Below are 7,157 nucleotides of genomic sequence, written 5' to 3'. Positions count from 1 at the left end.
GCGTTAATTTTTTCACATTTGAAGGATATTATATTATCTTTCTGTAATAGTTCAAATGCAATGATCGAATCTAGTGTTATTTTAAAATGTTTCAGATAAATAAAGTATGTTATCGTCGTAAAATGTAAACTTCGATTCCACAATACACGAACGTACCGCGTTAATTTTTTCACATTTCAAAGATGTTATATTATCGTTCTGTTATAGTTCAAATTTAGTGATCGAATGAAATCACTCGGATATCGTTATCGTGTTCGATTCTAATGTTATTTTAAAATATTTCAGAAAAATGAAGTATGTTATCGTCGTAAAATGTAAACTTCGATTCCACAATACACGAACGTACCGCGTTATTTTTTTCACATTTCAATGATATTTTATTATCGTTCTGTTATAGTTCAAATGCAATGATCGAATCTAGTGTTATTTTAACATATTTTAGATAAATAAAGTATGTTATCGTCGTAAAATGTAAACTTCGATTTCACAATACACGAACGTACCGCGTTAATTTTTTCACATTTTGAAGATATTATATTATCGTTCTGTTATATTTCAAATGCAATGATCGAATCTAGTGTTATTTTAACATATTTTAGATAAATAAAGTATGTTATCGTCGTAAAATGTAAACTACGATTCCACAATACACGAACGTACCGCGTTAATTTTTTCACATTTGAAAGATATTTTATTATCGTTCTGTTATAGTTCAAATGCAATGATCGAATGAAATCACTCGGATATCGTTATCGTGTTCGATTCTAGTGTAATTTTAAAATATTTCAGATAAATAAAGTATGATATCGTCGTAAAATGTAAACTTCGATTCCACAATACACGAACGTACCGCGTTAATTTTTTCACATTTGAAGGATATTATATTATCTTTCTGTTATAGTTCAAATGCAATGATCGAATCTAGTGTCATTTTAAAATGTTTCAGATAAATAAAGTATGTTATCGTCGTAAAATGTAAACTTCGATTCCACAATACACGAACTTACCGCATTAATTTTTTCACATTTCAAAGATGTTATATTATCGTTCTGTTATAGTTCAAATTTAGTGATCGAATGAAATCACTCGGATATCGTTATCGTGTTCGATTCTAATGTTATTTTAAAATATTTCAGAAAAATGAAGTATGTTATCGTCGTAAAATGTAAACTTCGATTCCACAATACACGAACGTACCGCGTTATTTTTTTCACATTTCAAAGATATTTTATTATCGTTCTGTTATAGTTCAAATTTAGTGATCGAATGAAATCACTCGGATATCGTTATCGTGTTCGATTCTAATGTTATTTTAAAATATTTCAGAAAAATAAAGTATGTTATCGTCGTAAAATATAAACTTCGATTCCACAATACACGAACGTACCGCGTTAATTTTTCGGGGGTGGGGGTGGGAGGTTAGGGGGTTGGGGGGGAGTTCTTTGTTTTATTCCTTGCGACGGGGAGGGGGTTGATATTATATATAAAACATTAAATATAAAAATATTCGAAAAAAATACATCCGCCGTTATGAAGCGCCGAATGTCATATTCATCGTCCGGCATATACATAGAGTACGTTCGGTTCGAACGTCGAACGATATATATGAAAATATTATTTCGTGAGACGCGTCGCAACCGTTGAAGATAAGACTCTATCGAAAAGTTGTTTTCTTCTAGTATTGTTGTATTATATTATAATGTATTGCTGCCGCGGTCGTCGTCGTCGTAAGCTCGTCGCGGCGTTGTCGTTTTACAATAATAATATATTATACAAATAATGTGGAGAAATATACTTTTCGTTCTATAACTGTGCCGACCGACGGACGTACGTAAGTTGCTCTTTCTAAAGCGACTCCGGCGTCGTCATCGCTCCTCTCTCTACAAATTCATCGACATGATAACGTATGACGTTCTCGTGTAGATTTATTGTGGACCCCGATGTGTGGTGCGATGACGATGTCTTCGGAGATAAACGCGGCAGACGGAGTTTTTAAAAGATTCAGTACGTTCGTTTAATGCATATAGAAATGTATGCGAAACGGTCGTTCCTAAAACTCTTTATATTAACAAAAACTATCATGTACGAAAAATACATAACCCGAGTATCGGTACGAACACTCAAACACCGGGCGTCGATCCGAATGTTTCACGACACATATATCCGTTGAACAATAACATACGTGCACATCGTGTACGGAAGTGTTTCTAAAATGAACGATCTCGTTTCGAATATTCATATTCGTGACCGTCGAGTGTCATCTTAGAAGACGAATCGTCGTCGTCGTCGTCGTGCTCTTCTCGGGCTACTTCGATGTCGTCGGTTATTTATCATTATTTATTATGATAATGAATGAAAAAAGTCAACCGTAAGAGTCTATCGCGTCTAACGCGATCGAATCGATACGGTACGACGAACCTCGTTTCGAAGCGACGACGAACGAAGACAACGTCGTCGTCGTCGTCGTTGCTAGAAACGAGAATCGAGTTAAATGAGAGAAACTTACGGCGAAGGTGTCGCGTTCGCGCAAGCACGCACGGACGTGTCGTCGTCGTCGTCGAGAATAATCTATGTTAGCTCCCTGGTTGATCCTGCCAGTAGTTATATGCTTGTCTCAAAGATTAAGCCATGCATGTCTCAGTGCAAGCCGTATTAAGGCGATACCGCGAATGGCTCAATATATCAGTTTTGGTTCCTTAGATCTTACTCAGTTACTTGGATAACTGTGGTAATTCTAGAGCTAATACATGCAATCAGAACTCTGACCAGTGATGGGATGAGTGCTTTTATTAGATCAAATCCAATCGACGGAGGGCGTCTCGTCCGAAGTCGTTAATTTTGATGAATCTGGATAACTTTTGCCGATCGCATGGTCCAGTACCGGCGACGCATCTTTCAAATGTCTGCCTTATCAACTTTCGATGGTAGTTTCTGCGACTACCATGGTTGTCACGGGTAACGGGGAATCAGGGTTCGATTCCGGAGAGGGAGCCTGAGAAACGGCTACCACATCCAAGGAAGGCAGCAGGCGCGCAAATTACCCACTCCCGGCACGGGGAGGTAGTGACGAAAAATAACGATACGGGACTCTTTCGAGGCCTCGTAATCGGAATGAGTACACTTTAAATATTTTAACGAGGAACAATTGGAGGGCAAGTCTGGTGCCAGCAGCCGCGGTAATTCCAGCTCCAATAGCGTATACTAAAATTGTTGCGGTTAAAAAGCTCGTAGTTGCATTTGTGCGCCGCGCTGTCGGTGCACCGCATCCGCGGTGATACTGACACGTTTGCGGAGCATATCGTCGGTGAGCCGGCGGTAAAACGCCGGTTCAATATCAAAATCCTATCGCGGTGCTCTTCGGTGAGTGTCGAGGTGGGCCGACAATTTTACTTTGAACAAATTAGAGTGCTCAAAGCGGGCTCAAAATGCCGCTTGAATATTTCGTGCATGGAATAATAGAATATGATCTCGGTTCTATTTTGTTGGTTTTCAGAACTCCGAGGTAATGATTAATAGGGATAACTGGGGGCATTCGTATTGCGACGTTAGAGGTGAAATTCTTGGATCGTCGCAAGACGAACATCAGCGAAAGCATTTGCCAAAGGTGTTTTCATCAATCAAGAACGAAAGTTAGAGGTTCGAAGGCGATTAGATACCGCCCTAGTTCTAACCGTAAATATGTCATCTAGCGATCCGCCGACGTTACTACAATGGCTCGGCGGGCAGCTTCCGGGAAACCAAAGATTTTGGACTCCGGGGGGAGTATGGTTGCAAAGCTGAAACTTAAAGGAATTGACGGAAGGGCACCACCAGGAGTGGAGCCTGCGGCTTAATTTGACTCAACACGGGAAATCTCACCAGGCCCGGACACCGGAAGGATTGACAGATTAATAGCTCTTTCTTGATTCGGTGGGTGGTGGTGCATGGCCGTTCTTAGTTGGTGGAGCGATTTGTCTGGTTAATTCCGGTAACGAACGAGACTCTAGCCTGCTAAATAGGCGTCGTCATTTAGGTGTGCCCGATTTCGGTCGAGCAACTCACTGGCGGCGTATTAAAATTCTTCTTAGAGGGACCGGCGGCTTCGAGCCGCACGAGATTGAGCAATAACAGGTCTGTGATGCCCTTAGATGTCCTGGGCCGCACGCGCGCTACACTGAAGGAATCAGCATGTTCTCCCTGGCCTAGAGGCCCGGGCAACCCGTTGAAACTCCTTCGTGCTGGGGATTGGGGTTTGCAATTATCCCCCATAAACGAGGAATTCCTAGTAAGCGCGAGTCATAAGCTCGCGTTGATTACGTCCCTGCCCTTTGTACACACCGCCCGTCGCTACTACCGATTGAATGATTTAGTGAGGTCTTCGGACCGACACGCGGTGGCTTCACGGCCGTCGGCGTTGCTGGGAAGTTGACCAAACTTGATCATTTAGAGGAAGTAAAAGTCGTAACAAGGTTTCCGTAGGGGAACCTGCGGAAGGATCATTAACGTACGTTTATCTATCTCGAATTCTGTTTCGTCTCTGTGCGGATCGAGCTCTTCTCTGTATACGAGCGAGATAAATAGTGCAGCACGAAAGAGCAATGAGAGTGCCGATATACGACGATATAATAAAACAATAACAATAACAACAACCAAAAAGAATCATAATACGAAAAAATGCGAATTCGATCGGTGGATCGCATTATCGTTTCTCCGACGACGACGACGACGACTACGTCGTCTTCGTCTAGGCGTTCGTTGATATACGAGTCGTCATCGCCTTCGACGTTAGTATCATCACGTATGAAAATAACGATATTCGCAAAAAAATATATAAATACAATACGTATCGCTGAAGCGTCGTCATCGAATCGATATACGTATATATATTAAAACGTAGTATTATAAAAAGAGATACGAACATAACGATCGTCGTAAGACGTATGTAATCGTGTACTTTCAATTCGAATGTGGACGTCGTATGTACGCGGCGAACGTAACTAGCGAGAACGCTAGCTAACGAACATCGAAGTTGCACGCGTGCAGTCTTCACTCGTCGTTACCGTAGTCGTCTTCGTTATACCTGTGTACGTAGACCGGCAAGAATCCGCGCCGCGAGTCACATGTATAATATATATACGACACTGTATACGTTTCGAGTTCAAGACTCTCGTCGCTCTTCGTTTTCGTTTTCGTCTTTCGTTCTTCGTCTACGTCTACGTCTACGTCTACGTTACGCGTCGTCGTCTCCGTTCGATTACGAGTCTCGTCATCGTTTACATCGATCGGTCGTTATGTGAGTGTCGATTTGAATTCGTTTTTGAATTTAATATGATATCGATCCGTGGTGACGTCGATGTGTTTTCGTGTTTTGTGTTTTATGCGTTATATCATATTTTCATAGAGGCCTCGTGCTTTCGATCGATACGTGCGATGATGCGTTTCACACGCTCTCCTAGACGATGATACGATGATCGACGATCAGTCAGTCAGTCGATCGGTCAGTCGGCGGGGATACGAGAAGCGTCCGCTGAAAGTTTCGTTTGTTTTTTTCGTAAAATGAAATAAAACAAAATGCGGTTCGGCGTTCGTATGTCGTTCGGATGCGAGACGACGACTCCGAATATAATAAAAACGGGGTCGTTCAACGCGTCCCTTCTGATGTTTCGACGTCGGTTTCTCGAGGAAAGCACGATGTTGTCGTCTTTCGATAGCGCATCGTCATCTTCAAATAACGTATATTTTTTTTTAATTTTTTTTTTTTAATATTTTTTTTTTTTTTAATTTTTATTTATATACTGAAAAGAAATAAAAAAAAGAAAAAAAAAAAAAATTTAAACAAACTAATATCACGGGCGTGTATAGAATCGCTTCAGTGATCGTAGAAACTAATCATCATGAAAATAAACAATTACCCTGGACGGTGGATCACTTGGCTCGCGGGTCGATGAAGAACGCAGTTAACTGCGCGTCATAGTGTGAACTGCAGGACACATTTGAACATCGACATTTCGAACGCACATTGCGGTCCGTGGAGAAACATCCAGGACCACTCCTGTCTGAGGGCCGGCTGTATAAAAATATATACCACACTGTTCAATGTTTAATGTGTATATAGTTTTTCGTAATGTTAAACTATTATACGTTATTCTCGAACACATGACGGTATCCGTTTTAGAGTTCGTTCGTATTCGTATTCGTATACGAACCGACTCTCTCTCGGTCCGTTCAAATATTTCAATACGACGTGTATGTATGTTTATGTACCATGCGTGTTCGTGTATATTACAAAATTTTTGTATTTATATACGGTTCGTGTGTACGTTTACGTCACGGAGTTTCGTTATGCGCGATGTGTGAGAGACCGAGAGCGTCGCTCGCTCTACCGATTCGTACGTCTACGTCGTCTACGTCGTCTACGTCGTCGTCGTCGTCTTCGTCGATCGGTCTAGTCGAGAGCGCGCCCCCATCTCCGACCTTTCGATCGTCGTTCTATCGTTCGATCAAAGAGGGTAATCGGATATATGAGGGCCGATCTCTTCTAGTCTAGTGGGAGAGCGAGAGTTCGTACGTTTCTCGTTATCGAACATCGATCGAACGTATATCGATAAAACAGCTCCGTTTTCGTTACGACGTATACACATAAAGCGCGCATTGCGTACGTGATGACATGTAAACGTCGTATTCGTTTTCGAGGCGTGTCGTTTCGTGTCGCGTCGCGTCGTGTCGTCTCTCGTGTCTGTGTTATCATTATATACACAGACGGCGGGGTGGCGAACGAACGAACGAACGCGCGCACGTGCGTGCACGCGCGATAACGAATAGTAGGCGGACTCGACGTCCGAAGAGCGCGTCGACGCCGACGTCGGAACGGACGGATGATGATGAAGATCTCGTCTCGTCTCGTCTCGTCTCGACGAAAGCGGCGCCGTCGCGTTGACGGATATCGCGTCTGCCTCGTTTTTTTTTTATCGTTGGCCTCAGATCAGGGAGGATCACCCGCCGAATTTAAGCATATTAGTAAGCGGAGGAAAAGAAACTAACCAGGATTTCCTTAGTAGCGGCGAGCGAACAGGAAATAGCCCAGCACTGAATCCCGCGGTTGTAACGATCGCGGGAGATGTGGTGTTCGGGAGGTATCGCTTTCTCGTCGTCGCCACTCCTGTCCAAGTTCGTCTTGA

At 42.4% G+C, this 7,157-nt stretch overlaps 3 non-coding genes across 3 annotated transcripts in view; all 3 read left to right on the top strand.

Annotated features, from left to right (window-relative positions):
* The first annotated feature begins 2,578 nt into the window (after positions 1–2,578).
* Positions 2,579–4,481, top strand: LOC126780841 (small subunit ribosomal RNA). Its single transcript, XR_007670565.1, has one exon. It is a non-coding gene; the product is annotated as a small subunit ribosomal RNA (ribosomal RNA).
* Positions 4,482–5,888: 1,407 nt separating this feature from the next.
* Positions 5,889–6,045, top strand: LOC126780840 (5.8S ribosomal RNA). The gene has a single exon (XR_007670564.1). It is a non-coding gene; the product is annotated as a 5.8S ribosomal RNA (ribosomal RNA).
* Positions 6,046–6,951: 906 nt separating this feature from the next.
* LOC126780842 (large subunit ribosomal RNA) overlaps positions 6,952–7,157 on the top strand; it is a 3,980-nt gene continuing 3,774 nt past the window's right edge. Inside the window, exon 1 of the ribosomal RNA XR_007670566.1 lies at positions 6,952–7,157. This exon is cut by the window's right edge and continues 3,774 nt beyond it. This is a non-coding gene — a ribosomal RNA (large subunit ribosomal RNA).

The sequence above is a fragment of the Nymphalis io genome, unplaced genomic scaffold (genome assembly GCF_905147045.1).
Source record: "Nymphalis io unplaced genomic scaffold, ilAglIoxx1.1, whole genome shotgun sequence".
In the NCBI taxonomy this organism is placed as follows: domain Eukaryota; kingdom Metazoa; phylum Arthropoda; class Insecta; order Lepidoptera; family Nymphalidae; genus Nymphalis; species Nymphalis io.
This window is presented reverse-complemented; position numbering and strand designations above follow the sequence as displayed.